General features: G+C 40.6%; 1 long non-coding RNA gene and 1 pseudogene across 1 annotated transcript in view; one reads left to right on the top strand and one right to left on the bottom strand.

Moving 5' to 3' along the window:
• The window catches only part of LOC139360592 (uncharacterized), a 133,592-nt gene extending 113,851 nt beyond the window's left edge, over positions 1 to 19,741 (bottom strand). Inside the window, exon 1 of the long non-coding RNA XR_011618087.1 lies at positions 19,578 to 19,741. This is a non-coding gene — a long non-coding RNA (uncharacterized lncRNA). The remainder of the gene's footprint in view (positions 1 to 19,577) is intronic.
• LOC105465832 (coiled-coil domain-containing protein 117 pseudogene) lies at positions 185 to 1,601 on the top strand (annotated as a pseudogene).
• Positions 19,742 to 22,621: the final 2,880 nt, after the last annotated feature.

Here is a 22,621-nt window from a genome sequence, read left to right as displayed (position 1 = left end):
AAACTACCAACGACATTCTTCACAGAACTAGGAAAAACTATTTTAAAATTCATGTGAGAGCTCAGATTAAGATGGCGGATAAGAGGCAGGACTAGCGCTTGAAGGCGTGACATTGGGTCCAGAGTAGGCTCAGAGCTGGGCGCCTCTCAGCAGTCGCTGTGGCTGCAGCTACCTTCTCATGGCCATGGCTGTGCTCCTCTAGCCTTTCAGCGGCCTCCCCCTGAGCTGCAGTTTGGACTTCCTCCAGCGGCCGCTTGCCTTGCCTAGCGGGTTTTTCCACCTGGGGGCAGACAGCGCCCAGCTGGCACCATGGCTAGGACCATGAGCAGTCCCAAGCAACCACAGTGGGAGAACGGTGCACGACATTTTCCCATTCATTGTAAAAAGAAACACAAGCTAGAGGAGCAGGAGGAGGAGGATTGCCTGCTAAAAAAAAAAAAAAAAGGGAAAGAAAGATAATTGAAGCAGAGCTCTGTGCTGGTCATAATGACTGAATTCTTTGTGCACGCCAAGATGTAGAGGGGTGTGGAGTGTGGAGTAAAGCCATGCACTAGTGGACTTTCTCTACCTGGAATATTAGATTCTATTTGTGAAGAAATAGATGAGACAACTGGAGAACCAGTGTGAAGTTGCCTGAAGTAAGCTTCAGGAGATTGAAGACAGGATAATTGATGAAGAAGTTGAAGCTCACAGAAATGTTAACCACCTCCATAGTCTTCTCCTTTCTGATACTATGAAAACAGGTTTGAAGAAGGAATTTGATGAACTTTACAAAAAAAAAAAAAAAATTGAGTCTATGAGCCATCCTTCCATGGAGCTTGTTCTCTAGAAACCCCTCACTGAACTCCTCCCCAATGAGCCAAAGCCATCCTCTAATGCTAAGAACTATACAGGAGAGAGCCAAGCTAAGCATGCAGCTGCTGGCATTGCCTTCTCTCAGAGAACTGAACTGTTGTGGGAACTTCGGCACACAGGGATGTCTCCTTATAATGGTTTGGAGATAGCTACTAGCACAGAAGCAGAGATGGAACTCTAGAAACCAATTTATACACTAAAGTTGTCAAATGTTAGGAGAATCCTGTGTTCATTTATAAGCCAATTTGCATAGTATAGGGACTTGCAAGTTTTATGAAATGGGTGTAATAATATCTCCACCTGTGATTTGGGGTGGGACTCTCATTTTGGGTAGACATTTATTGAATTCAACTTTTTGCCAAGAAAGTTTGTCTCAACGGAAACACAGTTTTCAGTGGGACTTATTGAAGAAATGTTGGATTACAGTCTCTTCAAAGGTAAGTATAGAAGCTATATGTGTAAGGGTGACTTAAATCATATGTCACATTGTCTAGACTATTCAGACACTTAGAGAATATTCTCCTTGAATTAAAAAGGATGATTAAGAAAGAAGGATGCTCCTACTACAACTGTACCCTGACAGTTAAGTCACAGTTTAGTCTGTAGATACAAGCTGTTTACAGTGGCGACTATATATAATGGGGGAGAAGGAGGGAAGATGGCAGTAGCTTAAGCCTATTGCTAAGAAATTTAATAAAGGCCCTGAAACTTGTAAATTAGTTGTCAATTCAATATAGCTCTGTTGAATAAATAGCCAACAGCATGTGGCTCTCCTCTTTGCCTCTGAAAATGCAATGAAAATACAGAGAAAGAGTTTTTCCTTCAAGGCTTTTTGTCTTGTGCCACTGTTGCTCCTTGGTTTCCCATGCATAATTGATAAGCCCAGTTATTCAGTAATGTTTACAAATTAATTAACTTTGAATGATAGCTAAAAGATTATGAGGTAACCCAAGTGCAAATTATGTATGGGATAAGCATCCTTTAGCGCACCCTAAGGAATGCTTTGTCAGCTAAACTCAGTATTGATAACTTTAGTAATTAAAAAAAAGTTATACTTATATTAGCAAGTTGTTTTAAAATGTTAATTTAGAGAACAGTGAAATTGACAATGTAGGAGCAAATGACATTGAGGTTTACTGACATAGACAATTTGACTGGTGCTTAGACTATTGTGCAGTAGGCCTAAATAGTAGTGGACAATGCTTCCTGCTAGCAGAAAGCCTTCATCTTATTGAGTACCTAAGCCAGGTTCCAGGTGTCCTTTGAGGATAGCCAAGTTTGAAATTTTTAGTTTCTCAGGCAGAGCTCTTCTGTGTGGTAGGGACTCACAGGGCAAAGTAAAATTACAATTCCTTTACTGCTACAGAATATTAACTATAGGTTACTAAATGAGTGCTATGGTATAATACTGGCCCTCCCTTCACCACAACAGGACACCACCCCAGTTTTGTTTTGTTTTCTGGGTTTCCTCCCCCTTTGTAAGCAGGCACGAGATACCATTTGTAGAATAAAAAAATGTTTTATGTCACATAAAGGTGAATTTTTAGAAACTACATTCCAGGCATTTTGAAACCCTTACTGAAATGTCTCCCGTTGTTACAGATGGCATAGAAGTCACAAGTCTATTAACTGGTCTATTAAATGTTCTACACCATTCTACAGATGGCGTAGAAGTCACAAGTCTATTAATTGTTGCTTCTTTGGCCTCTTCCTGCTTTCTCTTTCTGTTTGGATAGTCAGGAAAAGATTTAATGTTTAATATTTAAACAAAATATTTGATGTCTACACAGTAAAAGTATTCAAACTTTACACCACTATTGAAAGCAGTTGGAAACCAGATAATAGTTTCTTAATCTTATATTTAGAGATGAATGTAAACTGTATTCTTTTGAAATGTGCAAGTGTTTGATTCATGCCATTTGATAAACTCGTGCCTTGTAGTCATTGTTTAATGGAACCAGCTTGTAACGTTTGCAGCCCTAAATAAATCTCCATGCTAAAAAAATATGTTCTAGTGCAACACAAAAACATGAAGTGACTGCCCAGAGGTGGAGTTAGTGTTAAAGTGGAAAGGGAGATGACACATTTCCCAAGAAGGACCCGAAACACACCAAGATTGTCTTCTACAGGAATTGTTTGGGAGGCCTCTGAGTAAAGGTCTTATGATGAAAAGGGAGCAAAGAGGCCCCCAAACAAAGCTCTGATAGTACTGGTAAACATAGGAGAGAATTAAGATTCTGTTAATTAAAATCCAAACAGAGCTTATCTGAGGAGTTAAGTTACCTGATATAATTATTTCTTGGAACTTTGGCACGCAGGGATGTCTCTTTTTAATGGTTTGGAGATAGCTACTAGCACAGAAGAAGAGATGGAACTCTAGACACCAATTTATACACTAACTGGAATAACCAGTTTAGAGAAGAACATAAATGACCTGATGGAGCTGAAAAACACCGCAGGAGAACTTCGTGAAGCATACACATGTATCAATAGCCGAATCAATCAAGCAGAAGAAATGATACGAGATTGAGGATCAAGTTAATGAGATAAAGTGTGAAGACAAGATTAGAGAAAAAAGAATGTAAAGAACAAAGACTCCAAGAAATATATGACTATGTGAGATGGGAGTTTTTTAAGTCCCTGACTGGGGCTGCTGCCTTTCTTTCAGAGATGCCCTGCCCAGAGAGGAGGAATCTAGAGAGGCAGTCTGGCTGCAGCGGCTTTGCTAAGCTGTGGTGGGCTCCATCCAGTTCTATAATTTCCATTTTAATAACTTCTAATTCTTAGCTATGATTTTCTATTTTTTTCATTTGTCTCAAGATAATTTATAATTAATTATTGAAGCTTTTTTTTTTTTTAAATTGTTGCCCAGGCTGGAGTGCAATGGTGTGATCTCCACTCACTGCAACCTCCGCCTCCAGGGTTCAAGCCATTCTTCTGCCTCAGCCTCCTGAGTAGCTGGAATTACAGGTGCTCGCCACCATGCCTGGCTAATGTTTTTGTATTTTTAGTAGAGACGGGGTTTCACCATATTGGCCAGGCTGTTCTCAAACTCCTGGCCTCAAGTGATCTGCCTGCCTCAGCGTCCCAAAGTGCTAGGATTACAAGTGTGAGTCATGGTGCCTAGCCTGAAGCATGTTTCTAATGGCTTCTTAAAAATCTTTGTTAGATAAATCTAAGTCAACATCTCAGTGTTGGCATCATATCTATATTGTCTTTACTCATTGAAGTTGTGGTTTTCTTGGGTTTTGATACCACAAGTTATATTTGATTACATCCTAAAGTTTCGTGTATTATATAAGCAGACTCTGGGTCTCATTTAAATTTTTTATTTTAGAAGGCAATTGCCCTGTTTAGGTTTAGCATGTTGGTCCTGGCTTACTTTTGTTGCCTGAGGTTACAATGACAATTTAAGTGCAGAGCCTTTCTGGTGGTATTTTGATTGATTTGGTACTGTCTGGGCTTCCATTGATTTCAGCTGCTGCTGCTTGGGATGGTAGAGTGGTTTCCCCAGGCCAGGTCCCTGAATATCTCTAGTTTTCTGGAAATCTTCAGGTGGAAAAGGGAGTCTCATATTGCATGGTCAAAGATGCCTCCTTGGCAGGTAGTTGTAGCAAAAACTGCCTGCCCCCTCACCACCACCACCACTAGTGTGGGTAGTGGAGTGCATTTCCTGAGCCAGACACTTGTGGTGAAATTCCACTATTTGTGTGTCTTCGTTACATTTAAGTCAATATCTCAGTGTTGGTACCTCTTGATTGTCTTTGTTCATTCAAGTTGTGATTTTCTTGGCTTTTGAGATTACAAGTGATTTTTTATTACATCCTAAAATTTTAGGTTACAATGACAATGCTGTAGTGTCTTTAGGCATGTGAGGGGAGTGTTAGGCCTGCAGGATTCAAGAAAAATCGGATTGCCTTGTCTGACAGTCTCAGAGTGAAGAGAATCTCAGTACACATGGGTAAAAATAGGCCAGTAAGGCTGGGCTGTTTTGTGACTGGGTCTCTCTTGTTGTTTAGGCCTGCCCATGTGGGTATCTCTCAGCAGTCTCAAGACCTTCAGGGAAGGAGAGCACTTTCCCTGATCTCTTATATTTAGTAGGACTCCCAGTGTATCTTCCACCTTGCTGGTGCTGTGAGAAAGATTACCTCTGGATCCAAATAATGAATGATCCCACTTCGGCTGTCTTTTGTTTCTAGGTAAGGAGGTCAGGAAATGCTGGGTCTGGGTCACCTTCTTCAATTGTGGGGTAGGGGGCATAAGATGCCTAGGTGGTATGTTGTTTCTTCATTCCTGAGATCACAAACCAGTTTACGTTTTTCCTACAACCTTCTTACCACGTAGTACTCATTTGGATGTCTCTTGCAGTATTTCATGGGTTTATAATTCCACTTAGTGGGTTGGAGCAGGAAGAAATGGTTCTATGCCATCTTGTCCAGACTGAAAGTTCTCCAGGCATTTAATTTTTAGCAGGACATACTTAGAGACTTCATGCTTTAGAATGAAAGGTTGGATTTCTAATGGCAAGAGTTCCATGTACCAGTGGCTACTTGGCAGTATTGAGTACTGGAAAAACTATTCTCTCCCATAGAGAAAGGCCATCTTTTAACCAAATGACAGAGCAGTTACCATACTCCCTGTGGGCTCACTGATTCTCAAGATGAAGGAGAGAGCAAGGGGCAATTTATTGAATTTTTCCATAAATGTTTTATTGATGAAGTTCTAATTATAATTTGATATGGTTATTATTAATTTAGCTGAATACATTTTTTTGTAATACAGGTTTACTATTGAGCAGAATCAGAATTTTTAAAGATAATATGCCACTTAATTTGAGTTCAAAGTTAGTGTTCTTTATCATCAAAATTAATCGAAAATGTTTTGTCAATGCTGATTTGTAATGAAACTTCATTATTTGAAAATTTTCATTATTTTTCACACAGATAGGTACTGCCAAATACAGATATCAATCCATGTACCAGTGATATTTTATAACCCATTAAAAATGCTGGTAAAACATATAAAATGTAAAATTTACCATTTTAACCATTTTCAAGGCTACAATTAAGTACATTCACAATGTTGCGCTAACGCTACTCATTTTCAGAGCTTTTTCATTATCCCAAAGAGAAACATCCCACCCATTAAAAATACTTCCCATTCCTCCTTTTCCTGAGCCCCTGAAATCCTGTATTCTGTTTTCTGTTTGTTTCTATAAATGTGCCTATTTTATGCTCCTCATATAAGTGGAGTCATACAGTATTTGTTCATTTGTGTTTGTTAAAGTTTCCTCCATGTTGTAGCATGTATCAGAATTTCACTCTTGTCTAAGGCAAACTAATATTCTTTGTATGTGTATACATATTACCTTTAGCCATCCATCAAGGAATATTTGGGTTATTTCACTTTTAAAAATTTTATTTCTACTGTATCTATTTAAGGTGTGCAACATGATGCTTTGATATATATATGTAATTAAATATGTAATTACTACGGTAAGCCAATTTGCACATCTATCATCTCACATACTTGCCTTTCTTTTTTTGTATTGTAAGAGTACCTAGGATGGCTGGCAAGATGGCCAAATAGGAACAGCTCTGGTCTGCAGCTCCCAGCAAGATCAATGCAGAAAGTGGGTGATTTCTGCATTTCCAACTGAGGTACCCGGCTCATCTTATTGGGACTGGTTAGACAGTGGGTGCAGCCCATGGAGGGTGAGCAGGAGCAGGGTGGGGCGTCGTCTCACCCAGGAAGCGCAAGGGGGCTGGGAACTCCCTCTCTTAGCCAAGGAAAGCCGTGAGGGACTGTGCCGTGAGGAATGGTGCATTCCGGCTCAAATATTACACTTTTCCGAAGGTTTTCACAACTTGCAGACTGGGAGATTCCCTCTGGTGACTATGCCACCAGGGCCCAAGCACACTAGGGTTTCAAGCACAAAACTGGGTGGCCATTTGGGCAGAGACTGAGCTAGCTGCAAGAGTTTCTTTTCATACCGTAGTGGTGCCTGGAACACCAGTGAGACAGAACCATTCACTCCCCTGAAAAGGGGACTGAAGCCAGGGAGCCAAGTGGTCTAGCTCAGTGGATCCTACCCCCACAGAGCACAGCAAGCTAAGATCCACTGGCTTGAAATTCTTGCTGCCAGCACAGCAGTCTGACGTCAACCTGTGACACTCCATCTTGGTGAGGGGAGGGGCGTCCACCATTACTGAGGCCTGACTAGGTGAATTTCCCCTCACAGCATAAACAAAGACGCCAGGAAGTTCAAACTGGATGGAGCCCACCGCAGCTTGGTAAAGCTGCAGCCAGACTGCCTCTCTAGATTCCTCCTCTCTGGGCAGGGCATCTCTGAAAGAAAGGCAGCAGCCCCAGTCAGGGACTTTTAGATAAAACTCCAATCTCCCTGAGACAGAGCACCTGGGGGAAGGGGTGGCTGTGGGCACAGCTCAATAGATTTAAATGTTCCTGCCTGCCAACTCTGAAGAGAGCAGCAGATCTCCCAGCACAGCACTTGAGTTCTGCTAAGGGACAGACTGCCTCCTCAAGTGGCTCCCTGACCCCCATGCCTACTGACTGGGAGACACCTGCCAGCAGGGGTCGACAGACACCTCATACAGGAGAGCGCTGGCTGGCATCTGGCAGTTGCCCCTCTGGAAAAAAGCTTCCAGAGGAAGGAACAGGCAGCAATCTTTGCTGTTCTGAGCCTCCGCTGGTGATACCCAGGCAAACAACATCTGGAGTGGACTTACAGCAAACTCTAGCAGACCTGCAGCAGAGGGGCCTGACTGTTAGAAGGAAAACTAACAAAGAGAAAGCAATAGTATCAACATCATCAAAAAGATTGTCCACACCAAAACCCCATTCGAAGGTCACCAACATCAAAGACCAAAGGTAGATAAATCCATGAAGATGGGAAGAAAGCAGTGCAAAAAGGTTGAAAATTGCAAAAACCAGAATGCCTCTTCTCCTCCAAAAAAATCACAACTCCTCACCAAGAGGGAAACAAAACTGGATGGAGAATGAGTTTGATGAACTGACAGAAGTAGGCTTCAGAAGGTGGGTAATAACAAACTCTTCTGAGCTAAAGGAGCATGTTCTAACCCACTGCAAGGAAGCTAAGAACATTGAAAACAGGTTAGAGAAATTGCTAACTGAAATAACCAGTTTAGAGAAGAACATAAATGACCTGATGGAGCTGAAAAACACAGCACAAGAACTTCGTGAAGCATACACAAGTATCAATAGCCGAATCAATCAAGCAGAAGAAAGGATATAAGAGATTGAGGATCAACTTAATGAAATAAAGTGTGAAGACAAGATTAGAGAAAAAAGAATAAAAAGAACAAAGACTCCAAGAAATATAGGACTGTGTGAAAAGTCCACACCCACATTTGATTGGTGTACCTGAAAGTGATGGAAGAATGGAAACAAATTGGAAAACACTCTTCAGAATATTATCGAGGAGAACTTCCCCAAACTAGCAAGACAGGCCAGCACTGAAATTCAGGAAATATGGAGAACACCACAAAGATACTCCTTGAGAAGAACAACCTCAAGACACATAAGCATCAGATTCACCAAGGTTGAAATGAAGGAAAAAATGTTAAGGGCAGCCAGAGAGAAAGGTCGGGTTACCCACAAAGGGAAGGCCATCAGACTAACAGCGGATCTCTCTGCAGAAACCCTACAAGCAAGAAGAGAGTGGGCGCAAACATTCAACATTCTTAAAGAGAAGAATATTCAAACCAGAATTTCATATCGAGCCAAACTAAGCTTCATAAGCGAAGGAGAAATAAAATCTTTTACACATAAGCAAATGCTGAGAGATTTTGTCACCACCAGTCCTGCCTTACTAGAGCTTCTGAAGGAAGCACTAAACATGGAAAGGAATAACTGGTACCAGCAACTGCAAAAACATACCAAATTGTAAAGATTGTCGACACTATGAAGCAACCGCATCAACCAACGGGCAAAATAACCAGCTAGCGTCATAAGGACAGGATCAAATTCACACATAACAATATTAACCTTAAATGTAAATGGGCTAAATGTCCCAATTAAAAGACAAGACACAGACTGGCAAAATGGATAAAGAGTAAAGACCCATCAATGTGCTATAGACAGGAGAACCATCTCACGTGCAAAGACACACATAGGCTCAAAAAAGAGGGATAAAGAAATATTTACCAAGCATATGGAAAGCAAAAAGAACACGGGTTGCAATCCTAGTCTCTGATAAAACAGACTTTAAGCCAACAAAGATCAAAAAAGACAGCAGAACATCAAAAAAGTTATCCACCATGATCAAGCCGGGTTCATCTCTGGTATGCAAAGTTAGTTCAACATACTCAAATCAATAAATGTAATTCATCACATAAACAGAACCAATGACAAAAACCACATGATAATCTCAATAGATGCAGAAAAGGCTTTTGACAAAATTCAATACCCCTTCACACTAGAAACTCTCAATAAACTAGTTATGGATGGAGTGTATCTCAAAATAATAAGAGCTATTTATGACAAACCCACAGCCAATATCATACTGAATGGGCAAAACCTGGGAGCATTCCCTTTGAAAACCAGCATAAGACAAGGATGTGCTCTCTCACCACTCCTATTCAACATAGTATTGAAAGTTCTGGCCAGGGCAATCAGGCAAGAGAAAGAAATAAAGCGTATTCAAATAGGAAGACAGGAAGTCAAATTGTCTCTGTTTGCAGATGATACGATTGTATATTAGAAAATCCCATAGTCTCAGCCCCAAATCTCCTTAAGCAGAGAAGCAACTTTGGCAAAGTCTCAGGATACAAAATCAACGTGCAAAAATCACAAGCATTCCTATATACCAATAACAGACAGACAGCCAAATCATGAGTGAAATCCCCTTCACAATGGCTACAAAGAGAATAAAATACTGAAGAATACAACATACAAGGGATGTGAAGGATCTCTTCAAGGAGAACTACAAACCACTGCTCAAGGAAATAAGAGAGGACACAAACTAAGGAAAAAACATTCCATGTGCATGGATAGGAAGAATCAATATAGTGAAAATGGCCATATTGCTCAAGTTTATTTATACATTTAATGCTATCCCCATGAAGCTACCATTGACTTTCTTCAAAGAATTAGAAAAATCTACTTTAGGCCGGGCGCGGTGGCTCAAGCCTGTAATCCCAGCACTTTGGGAGGCCGAGACGGGCGGATCACGAGGTCAGGAGATCGAAACCATCCTGGCTAACACGGTGAAACCCCGTCTCTATTAAGAAATACAAAAAACTAGCCGGGCGAGGTGGCGGGCGCCTGTAGTCCCAGCTACTCGGGAGGCTGAGGCCGGAGAATGGCGTGAACCCAGGAGGCGGAGCTTGCAGTGAGCTGAGATCCGGCCACTGCACTCCAGCCTGGGCGACAGAGCGAGACTCCGTCTCAAAAAAAAAAAAAAAAAAAAATCTACTTTAAATTTCATGTGAAACCAAAAAAAGAGTCTGCATAGCCAAAAGAATCCTAAGCAAAAAGAACGAAGCTGGAGGCAATGCTACCTGACTTCAAACTATACTATAAGACTACAGTAACCAAAACAGCATGGTACTGGTACCAAAACAAATATATAAACCAATGGAACAGAGTAGAGTCCTCAGAAATAACACCACAGAAGTATAACCATATGATCTTTGACAAACTTGACAAAAACAAGCAATGGGAATAGGATTCCCTATTTAATAAATGGTGTTGGGAAAACTGGCTAGCCATATGCAGAAAACTGAAACTGGACCCCTTCCTTACATCTTATACAAAAATTAGCTCAAGATGGATTAAAGGCTTAAGCATAAGACCTAAAACCATAAAAACTTTAGAAGAAAAGCTAGGCAATATCATTCAGGACATACGCATGGGCAAAGACTTCATGACTAAAACACCAAGAGCAATGACAACAAAAGCCAAAATTGACAAATGGGATCTAATTCAATGAAAGAGCTTCTGCACAGCAAAAGAAACTATCATCAGAGTGAAAAGGCAACCTACAGAATGGGAGAAAATTTTTGGAATCTGTCCATCTGACAAAGGTCTAATATCCAGAATACATAATGAACTTAAACAAATGTACAAGAAAAAAATCAAACAACCCCCTCAAAAAGTGGGTGAAGAGTATGAGCACTTTTCAAAAGAAGACATTTATACAGCCAACAAACATATTAAAATAAGCTCACGATCACTGGGCATTAGAGAAATGAAAATCAAAACCACAGTGAGATACCATCTCACGCCAGTTAGAATGACGATCATTAAAAAGTCAGGAAACAACAGGTGCTGGAGAGGATGTGGAGAAATAGGAATGCTTTTACCCTGTTGGTGGGAGTTCAAATTAGTTCAACCACTGTGGAAGACAGTGTGGCGATTCCTCAAGGATCTAGAACTAGAAATACCATTCGACCCAGCAATCCCATTACTGGGTATATACCCAAAGGATTATAAATCATTCTACTATAAAGACACATGCACACGTATGTTTACTGCAGCACTGTTCACAGTAGCAAAGACTTGGAACCAACCCAAATGCCCATCAATGATAGGCTGGATAAAGAAAATGTGGCACATATACACCATGGAATACTATGCAGCCATAAAAAAGATGAGTTCATGTTCTTTGCAGGCATGGATGATGTTGGAAACCATCACTCTCAGCAAACTAACATAAGAGCAGAAAACCAAACACTGCATGTTCTCACTCATAAGTGGGAGTTGAACAATGAGAACACTTGGACACAGGGAGGGGAACATCACACACTGGGGCCTGTCGGAGTGTGGGGGGCTAGGAAAGGATAGCATTAGGAGAAATACCTAAAGTAGATGACGGGTTGATGGGTGCAGCAAACTTCCATGGCACATGTATACCTATGTAACAAATCTGCACGTTCTGCACATGTATCCCAGAACTTAAAGTATAATAATAATAAAAAAAAGAGTACCTAAAATGTACTGTCTTTAAAAATTTCTGGTATACAATATTATTTTTGTAGCCCTTATGCTGTACATTACATCTCTAGACTTATTCATCCTATGTAACTGCAACTTCATACCCTTTAACCTACATCTCCTCATCTCTCCTCCTCCCTTCCCCCACTGCCTCTGGTAACCAACATTCTACTGTGTGTTTCTATGTATTATACTTTATCTTTTTCTAGATGCCACATATAACAGAGACCATGCAATATTCCTTTTTCTGTGTTTGTCTTATTTCACATAACATAATGTTTTCCACGTTCATCCACATTATTGCAAATAAAAAATCCTCCTTTTTAAATGCTGAATAATATTTCATTACTTGTGTGTGTATACACACGCTACAATTATTATATCTATACATCTGTCAGTGGACACTTAGGTTGACTTGATAACTTGGCTATTGTGAATAATCCTGTAATGAACATTGGGAGTGCAAACATCTCTGAGCTGCTGATTTCATTTTGTTTGGGTATATACAGAAGAGGGATTATTGATGGGTCATATGATAGTTCTGTGGATTGAAATAATTAATATTGATAAAATGTTAATGCTGCCTAAAGCAATGTACAGTTTCAATGTGGTTTTTACCAAAATTCCAATGGCATTTTTCTCACAAAATAAAAATAAATACTGCAATTACTACAGAACCACAAAGGGCCCAAAACTGAGGACAGTATATACACTAATTTTTTAAATCTGATGACCAAGACAGCTACTAAGTGACTAATGGGTGGGTAGCACATGTAGTGTGGATAAGCTGGACAAAGGGATGATTTGCATCCCAGGTGGAAGGGAGTGGGAATGCTCGAGATAGTATGAGATTTCAACATACTACTTAGAATGCACACAATTTAAAATAAATGAATTATTTATGGAATTTTCTATTTAATAATTGTGTGTCACAGTTAACCATGGGTAACTGAAACTGCGTAGAGTAAAATTGTGAGTAACAGGGCATTATTGTACCTAGGATTGGAATTACTGGAATATATGGTAATTCTTTGTTAAACTTTTTGAGTAGCCATCATGTTGTTTTCCACAGCAGCTGCACCACTTTACATTCCCACCAGCAATGCACAAGATTTCCAATTTCTCCATATCCTCACCAACACTTACTTTCCAATTTTTAAAATTATAACCAGCATAGTGAGTTTAAAGTAGTATTTCGTTGTGGTCTTGATTTGCATTTCCCTTAATGAATAATGATTTTGAGCATCTTTTTATATGCTTATTGGCAATGTGTATATCTCCTTTGGAGAAATGTTTATTCAAGTCTTTTGCCCATTTTTATATTGAGTTGCTTTTTGTTGCTGTTGGTGTTTTAGGGGTTCTTTATAATTTCTGAATATTAATTCCTTATCAGATATATGATTTGCAAATATTTCTCTCATTCTAGAGGTCATCTTTGCACTCTCTTGATAGTGTTCTTTGCTGCACAAAAGTTTTTAATTTTGATGAAGTCCAATGTATCGATTTTTTCCTTTGGTGTCATATCCAAGAAGCCATTGTAAAGTCCAATTACATGAAGCTTTTTTCTCATGCTTTGTTTTAAAAGTTTATTAGTTTTAGTTCTTATGTTTAGGCCTTTGATCCATTTTGTGTTGATTTTTGCATATAGTGTAAGGTAGAAGCCCAATTTCATTCTTTTGCATGGTGTTATCCAGTTTTCCCAGAACCATTTGTTAAAAAGGCAGTTCTTTCCAAAGTATTGACTTTTAAAGGTCACTTTAAGATGACTCTTTTACTTTCTCCATGTTGATGGCTATTTTTCTTAAAATTTGTAAGAACACTTTATATATCAAAGACATTAACCTTTTGTTGCATTGCTGCAAAATTTTCACCCAATTTGTATTTTGCCTTTTATTTTTACTTACAGTATGTGTATTAGTTTGTTCTCAAGCTACTAATAAAGACATATCTGAGACTGGGAAATTTACGGAAGAAAGAAGTTTAATGGATTTACAGTTCCCTGTGGCTGGGGAAGCCTAAAAATCATAGTGGAAGGCAAATAGGAGCAAGTCACATCTTACATGAATGGCAGCAGTCAAAAAGAGCTTGTGCAGGGAAACTCTCATTTTTAAAAACATCAGATCTCATGAGACTCATTCACTATCACAAGAACAGTGCAGGAGAGACCTGCCCTCATAATTTAACCACCTGCCACCAGGTTCCTCCCACAACATGTGGGAATTATGCGAGTTACAATTGAGGATGAGATTTGGGTGGGGATACAGCCAAACCATATCAATATGTGGTAGAATGTTTAAATTTTGTCCATAAACAAATCTGCCACTTTGTGGATTTTGCTACTGGGAAAATGTTTTAAAATAGTATTCACATTCCAATATTTAAAAAAACATATTCTCCTCTGATCCTTTATAGTTTTTTTAAAACACTGTTAATGGACTTCAGATATAAAAAAAAATGGATTAATGATAATCCTTGGTTCTTGACACACTATTATTGGCCTATTTACATTATTTCTTTTTTAAATAATATAACAAATAAATGTGAACCCATCACCCAGCCCAAAACCTAGTATATTACCAATAACTCATATCCACCTATGGTGTCTTTTCTATCCCATTCTCCTACCTCCCTAACAGAAGTATCCTGAGATTATATCAATACTTCCCTTGCCTTAAAAGGTTTTATCTTATATGTATGTATGAACAGACAATATACTGTTGACTTCTACTTGTTTTTGAACTTTATAAATTGATATTAAACCATACACTGTCTTCAAAGAATTGCTCTGTTCACTCAATTTTTGGTATTAAGATATATCCATTGTGTTGTATTAAATTGTAGTTAATTTTTACTTGAATAACTAATAGAAACAAGCCAGATGAACTGTGAGTATAAGAGTATATGAGTGAAAGAAAAGCATGTGTGATGGCCCTGGGATTAGAAAAAGCATACCAAATTTGAGGAATTATAGAAAAGAAGGTCGGTGACTCTGGTGTCCTGAGGCCTGGAGGAACAGTGACAGAAGACGAGTTAGGAGAAGCAGCCAAGGGACAGATCATACAAGACCATGGTAAGGATGTAGACTTTTATCACAAGTGCATTGGAAGACATTATGCAGGGTAATGACATGATCTGGTGTGCAATTACTAAAGATTAATCTGGATACTTATAAACAGTTGATTGAGACAGGTGACAAAAATTCAATCTTGAGGTATTGCAATTATTGTCCCCATTCCACAGATATGAAAACTAAGGCTCAAAGAAGTTAAGTAACTTTCCTTGTATTACACAGCTACTACATGACAGAACCATGATATACACAAAGGTGGTATGACTTCAGAACTTGCTTTTTTAACAGTGGTACCACATATGGATCTAGAGTTTAATGGGGTTTGGTTTTGGGATATAAATTTAGGAATTCATCAGCTTATATTTAGAGTCATAGGACTGTATGAGATCTCCTAGGGAGAGAATATAGATAGAAAAGAAAAGAAGTTTAAGGAGAAGCCCTAAGGTACTGTAATATTTAGACTTTGGTAGAAGAGGAGAAAAGAAGACTGAAAAGGCAGCCAGATTTTTCACATAGAAGTTAAGAGAAAAAGGCTGCTTCAAGAAAGTAGCAGTGATCAACTACTCCAATGTTGCTGAAAGGTACAGTGAGTTAAGGACTGAAAAGTAACTATTTGATTTAGCAACATGGAAGTAACTGGAGATCTTCAAAAGAGCCATTTCATTCATGAAGTCATGAAGAAGGAAGGCAGGTTGGAATGTGTTTAAGAGTAAATGGGTATTCCCAGGAAGTCTAAAGTCACCCCAGGAGATGGAAACCATAGGAAAATTTCAGACTAGAAGCCCCCTAAGGGGAAGAAATGAGCCATCTAACTTCAAGTGCTTGTAACCTAGCAGTTTTTTCTACATAATGAGTGTGCTGTAATTTATTTCTTGAACTTAACTGAATTAGATGTGGCTTCTGTTCCCATCCTTAGGGAATTACATTTTAGTTGGGTAGGTAACAAAAAAATATAGCATGAGTGGATGAAGTACTTTCTGTAAATGCAATCCAGACTACATATTAAATGTGACCTCAAAATGGGTGTATAATCATGAAGCCAAAACCATTTTGTAAGATACCTGGAAAACCACTCTAGGACATTTAGGGATAATCAAGAGCTTTCAAGTGTTGCCTTAACCAGAGGATAAATACTATATTTAACCATGTACTCTTGCCATGAACTCTTAGTCATTTCTTCTTTAGCAAGTGTTGCAAACTAAAATGCAAACACAGGACAAACTGGTAACAAAAATAAGTGAAATGTTCAGGTGAGGGCTGTAATAAGCTGACAAGATCATGGCACATCTAGAGGGGCCAGGCACTGCTGATTTCCAACAGATTGGCAGCACTCTGGAAAATAGGCTTAAGGATGAAAATACAGATTTTCATATATCCCTAAATTTTTCAATGTTGATAATTTATTCAGTCAACACCTGCACAGGCACACTTGCACACATACATATACCTATACATTGCAGACAAACAAAATGTATCTGCTGGCCAAATCTAACTTATGGACTGTTGGTTTGTAACCTGTACTGTATAGCAATTTCCACAGTTTTCAGGGTTGTCTCAATTTCAACCCAGTCTTAGTTTGCTTGATGCCAAATGCTAAGCCCCTCTGCATCATCCTTGCAAATAACTCTGCCTTGATTCTCAGAAATAGTGTAAGTGTTCTCTGATGCCAAAACTATCAGAGACTCCTATAATCCCCACAAGAAATGTTTCCTAGCCCAAAGTACTTTAGTGGTCAGAGTCACTACTTTCTTAGCCATCTTCATATATGCACAGAGGAGCTTGAGAGCAGTATATTGTCCCTCATGTTTCTGTGTGAAGAAGCTGAAACTCAGCGAGGTTATGTAACTTGCCTCAAGTCACACAGCTCGGCAGAGACAAATCTGGAACTGGAGTTCTTCTCATTCCAAATTCAGTCCTCTTTCTACTACACTTCAATTGCCTTTCACATCTGGGGGTCTTGTTACTTTGCTACATGGCTGACTGAAGTCCCATGTGTAGTGCAGAGTTGAATTCAATTCAACATACCTGGAGTGCCTGTTATGTACAAAGCTATGTGGTAGTCACTGCAAAATATATGAAGATAAACAAGACACAGATCATACTCCCAAGGAGCTTATATAATTTGGAAAGATAACACGGAAACAACTATTTGTTGTTGTTGTTGTTTGAGATGGAGTCCCACTCTGTCGCCCAGGCTGAAGTGCAATGGTGCAATCTCAGTTCACTGCAACCTCCATTTCCTGGGTTCAAGTGATTCTCTTACCTCAGCCTCCTGAATAGCTGGGATTACAGGCGATGGCCACTACGCCTGGCTAATTTTTTTGTATTTTTAGTAGAGACGGGGTTTTGCCATGTTGGCCAGGCTGGTCTCGAACTCCTGACCTCAGGTGATCCGCCCGCCTTGGCCTCTCAAAGTGTTGGGATTACAGGCATGAACCACTGCATCCAGCCTACAACTAACAAAAATTTTAAACAACATGGAAATAATGGAAACACAGAAAAATCACGATGTGGGTTAGGTCTGTGTCAGCCTTGCTTTGCTCATTTTTTCATTCACTCATTCTTCCATTAACAAGTATTTATTGAGCACAAACTTTTTGTTAGACACATAGAAAGTATATGGCAATAAACAAGAAGTAGACATTTGCTAGCATAAATAACAAAAGCAAAAAAAAAGTTAGACATGGTGAAACTCCGTCTCTACTAAAAATACAAAAAATTAGTTGGGCATGGTGGCGGGCACCTCTAGTCTCAGCTTCTTGGGAGGCTAAGGCAGGAGAATGTCGTGAACGCAGGAGGTAGAGCTTGGAGTGAGCCGAGATCACCCCACTGTACTCAAGCCTTGGCGACAGAGAGAGACTCCATCTCAAAAAAAAAAAAAAAAAATGTTAGAGAAAGGGGAAATTTATTGAAAGAGTCCTTTCTTTGCCTATGGTCCACAGTGCTTAACATTGTGCTGAGCATATAACCATGGTATCTGTCAAACCTCCCTATAATATTATGCTCAGATATAAGTAGCAATCTAGTAAGAGCTGCCTGGCATTCATGGCTCAGAGGTCCAGAGATTTGGGCTGAGTAACCTCTATGAACAGGCAGATAGTTAAGGTTAGGACACAGTGGGTATAAGCAACCAATGACATGTTAATGACAGCTCAAGACAACTCTGAAAAAAAAGATTGTTGTCCTCCTAAGTTTTCTCTTGTTGAGACTAAATAGCCCTATATTCTTCTAGTGGTGAAGGAAAATGGCTGCTTCTTATGACCCTGTATCAAGGTCATAGTTTACAAAATTGCTTAAACCATCCTTCTTGCTTTATGTAATCAATCTCCTTAATTTTATTCTTCCCTTCATCTTTAAATTAAGAACATGAGTCAACCATCAGCTATGAACTGCCAACCCTAGAAGCCAACCTGAAAGCACACTTCTACTATGTCACTGCTCCAATCATGTTGCCAACTCAGCCCAGAGGCAAGATATTCAAGCAGATGTTCTAAGGAAGAATAAATAGGGAAAGTTGTTCATATCAGGTGTGTATTTCTTTCTTGTTTTCTTTTTTGGTTTGTTTATTGTTTACAAACAGATATCACCCAGATAAATCACTGATGATATTGCCTTTAATTGTTCTTTCAACAAATTTTTATTGAGTCCCTACTATATGACACCCACTGTTTAGTATGCTGTGGATAGAGCAGTGAGCAAAACAGATGATGTCCCTGCTCTTTTTGAGCTTATACTCCAGTGGGAGATTTACTTTGTCACAGAAACGAACACACAATTAAATTGTGATCTGTGCTGTGATAAAAATAAAATGAGATGAGGTCACAGAGAGTGCCTGGATTGTGGGACCTACCTTAATCTACATGATAAGGGAAAGCTTTCCTGAGATGTGTAGGATATTGGAGCCCACCATGGGCATAATCAGACAGAAGGAATAGGAAGTGCAAAGGCCTTGAGGTGAGAGAGATCTTAATATACTGGAATGAAAAGGAGGTCAGCATAGCTACAGCAATGTGAACAGGTGTTTACAAATCAAAGAGACAGGCAGGGGACAGGTCGATCTTGAGGGCCTTGTAGATAATATAAGACAATCTGGATGCTAACTGCAATGGGAAATGACTGAAAGATTTTAAACAGAGGTGCGACCTGGTCATATTTGCCTTTTAGAAAGACTGTTTGCTGGCTGTTGAACAGATTTTAGCGGGGCAGATGTGGAAGAAGGGACACCAGTGAGGGCACTCTTCTAGCCATCCATTTGGGAGATGGTGATGGCCAGGGCCAGGGTAGTAGTAGTGGAAAGGTAGAGAAATGGTCGGATGCTGAACGCACTTTTAGGACAAAGCTAAAGGAATTTCCTCAATAATTGGATAAGACTTGTGAGTGTGAGAAGAATCAGGGATGACGCCAAGATTTTTGGCCTAAGCAACCAGGTATTGTCATTAACTGAAAGGGGGAATGGCATTAAACATGATTTCTCATGGGTCATTCTGGAGTTCCAATTATACCTGTGGGATGGAACCTCAGGGCCCTTCTCTGATTCTGAGCTGCCTAGTTATGAGGTGGGGCGGTAGAAAGGACTGCTGTTTGGGGTGAATTAGAGGCATAACGCAAATTTCTGGGATTCCCCACCCTCTCTCCCTTCTGCCTCCCCATTCTAGTAAAAAACATGGAGACTCACACAGATGAGAGACGGAGAAGACTGAGCATCCCAGGCTAGGCAGAAGGAAGAATCCCCAGAGACTCTACAGTTGTTGTAGCCACTTCAGTCCAAAGACTGCATGGGCGTGGGCGGCGCCAAGAGGGCGCCACAAAAACTTTCTTGGGGATCTGGCAGCCTAGGGAACCACTTTTACCGGAAACGAAGTATTGAAAAGAGATGGGGTGGGGCGTGGCGGGGCCTGCCCCTGCCGGAAGAAGTTTGGGTGGAGCCAAGTATTCAAGCTCCAGGACAAAGGGGGAGGGGAGGCCGCCACTAGCAAACAACCTCAGCTTCATAAACCCGGCAGAAAGGTCCGGGGTATTGGTGAAAAGGTCGAAAGGACCACGATTCTGTCCGCCCCCCTAAGTGGGACGAACAACGAAGTTGTGCGATGCAGCTTTAAAGGGGCTGGTGATTGACAGAATGTGTAGTAGTGGATGGGGTGGAGCTGCTGGGTGGGGTCGAGACTGGCAGCTGAGAGATACCAAAAGGAAGAAAAAAGAAAACCATTGCCCTTGATATCGCTAATGCCGGGGGAGGGAAGCTAACTAGAAAGTAGGGAAAAGGAAGGTTTTGACGGTTTTAGCGCTCACCTAGACTCGTTCCCCTGGCTAACACTCTTCACACTCTTTTGCCTTCCCTTGAGATAATTAAAATAGACTGTATAGCGGCCTTAGTCGGTGCCCATTCCCCCTAACTCTTCACTCAACTACGTGTGTAGTCCGAGGGAGTGAGGACCCCGGGTCCACCAGCTCAATCCCGGCCCCGCCCCGTCGGCCCTGGCCCCGGGGCTGGGAGGATAGGATGCCTTCGGAGGCGCAGAATCCGAAAGTAAGTCCCTTTTATTTTGCCTTACCAACTGGCACCTCCCATTCCACCTTCCTTTTATCACCCTCTCTGGGCGGCGAAATAGCCTCTTTCAAGGACGACCTTTGAGGGTGGGACAGAGTGGGGTTGGTAAGAAGGGGAAGGGAAGGGAGGTGGTGCTTTAGAACCTAGGGGAGCTGCCACGGGCGGGACAGGCGCGCTCAGTTCGATGGCTGTGTGGTTGGATCCTTGATATCTCCTCCAGGTATTAGAGCCTCGACTTCCTCCCTTCTGGCATTCTTTCTTTTTTTTCACCCTGCAGCAACCCTATCAGGTTGCCTGAAGCCTCTAGCTGTGAGCTAGGAGGGCTCCATCTTGCCTGGCTTCTTAAAGGGACAGTGTACTATTTAACTGAAAATTCAATTATGAGAAGAGTGGCAGCGCCTCTATGTTGGAAGGAATTTGTGCGGCGAGGACAGCTTTTTCTTACTCAGAGCAGCTTCCAAACTTGATTCTCATATCCATTTGATTCTCAGGAGGTGCACCGTGGGCAGTGTTGCCAAGTCGCACATTAGTTAACTGCAGCCAGTTGACTGCAGTTTTAGCTTAAAGGGAAAATTTCCGTTTTCTGAGAGGTGCCATGGCAGTGCAGGTATCTTGAACAAATTCATTCATTCTACAAATTTTATTGAATGTCAGGTGCATTGCCTGTGGCTGATCACGCTGCTGGGAGGTTTGTGTAAAATGTCAAGGCCGTGCAGAGCGTTGTCGATGACTCCCTTTTTAACTGATTAGTAGCCTTCCCAGAATACGAAGATAAATGTTGAATTTGATTCCAACATTTACCAAACATTTCTCACATGAATGGCTCAATGGTTCACTTTTATTGTCTTCCATTCAGTACCAGGTGTCTATACGCTCAAAGCCAAGTGACTGGGAATTCCAGCTAGAAGAAATAGGAACTCAAGTCAAAATGGCATGCAAAGAGGAAAGAGCAGGAAACTTCAGTAGGAAAGCTAATGCCGCTTTGGCGTTATCCATGTCCAGTAAGGGAGATTGTTTTGGGAAGGAGGGCTTCACCATCTCCCTTCCACTGTAAAAGAAGAGCTGGTGTGGCAGAAACTTGTTAGAAAGGGTCTCTCATGGACCAGTGACATCTCTTACATATTTGTCTCTCTTACGTTTCTGCACAGGGAGGGTGGAAGAACTGTGGATAGACCCTCATGATACTACACAGGTCAAAGAGATGAAAACATGTTGTTTGAGGTTTTAGGGTTTGTAGCAGGATGAGCCACAGACAAAACCTCTCAGACACCAAGTTGTGGAAGGAAAGGCTTTATTCAGCTGGGAGCATCGGCAAGCTACTGTCTTAAAATCCGAGCTCCCCGAGTGCACAATTTCTATCCCTTTTAAGGGCTCACAACACTAAAGATTTCACATGAAAGCGTCGTGATTGCTTTGAGCAAGCAGGGGATACATGACAGGGACTGCATGCACCGGTGGTCCGAGAGAAAAGAACAGGGCAGGGAGTTTCACGGTGTTCTTCTATACAATGTCTGGAATCTATGAATAACATTGATTTCTAAGTTATGAGTTGATTTTTAACTACTGTGTTTAGGCCAGGCAGGCCCAGGCCTGGTTTGGGGCCTGGCGTCGGGCTGCCTGTCTTTGGTTTTACTTCTTTGTTTTTTTCTTAAAACAGGTACTGAGTATAAAATCATATAAAACAATATGAGAGGGTCTCTCTCTTTCCTCAGGTTCATATTTCACTCTGTAGGTTTTTGTTTGGTCAATGGAATGCCACAGTTCCCAGTGCTCTGCAATTTCCTTTGTTTTGAGTCCCTTCCTAGTTCTTACTCAGCAGTCCAGGGTGGGGAGCTGTGACAGAGAAAGGCATCGACACAAAATTACATTGTGTTATTATATTCATTCATTCATTTGTTCATTCATTTGACAATTACATACTGAGAATCTACTCTATATCATCACCACACAAGACTCTGGGGAAAATATGCCTTCTTGGAGATTATGTTCTAATGAGGAGGTGTTGGTGGAGGGGACAAACAAAAAACAATAAACATATACGTTGAGTGGGGATAAGATGGGAGAAAGGCTACAGGGCATATGGAATTGGGATGATATTAAAGAATATATCTGAATGCAGTGAGGGAGCCAGCCATAAGAATACCTGAGGGAAGGGTGTTCTAGATAGAAGA

The sequence above is a fragment of the Macaca nemestrina genome, chromosome X (assembly GCF_043159975.1).
Source record: "Macaca nemestrina isolate mMacNem1 chromosome X, mMacNem.hap1, whole genome shotgun sequence".
In the NCBI taxonomy this organism is placed as follows: Eukaryota; Metazoa; Chordata; class Mammalia; order Primates; family Cercopithecidae; genus Macaca; species Macaca nemestrina.
This window is presented reverse-complemented; position numbering and strand designations above follow the sequence as displayed.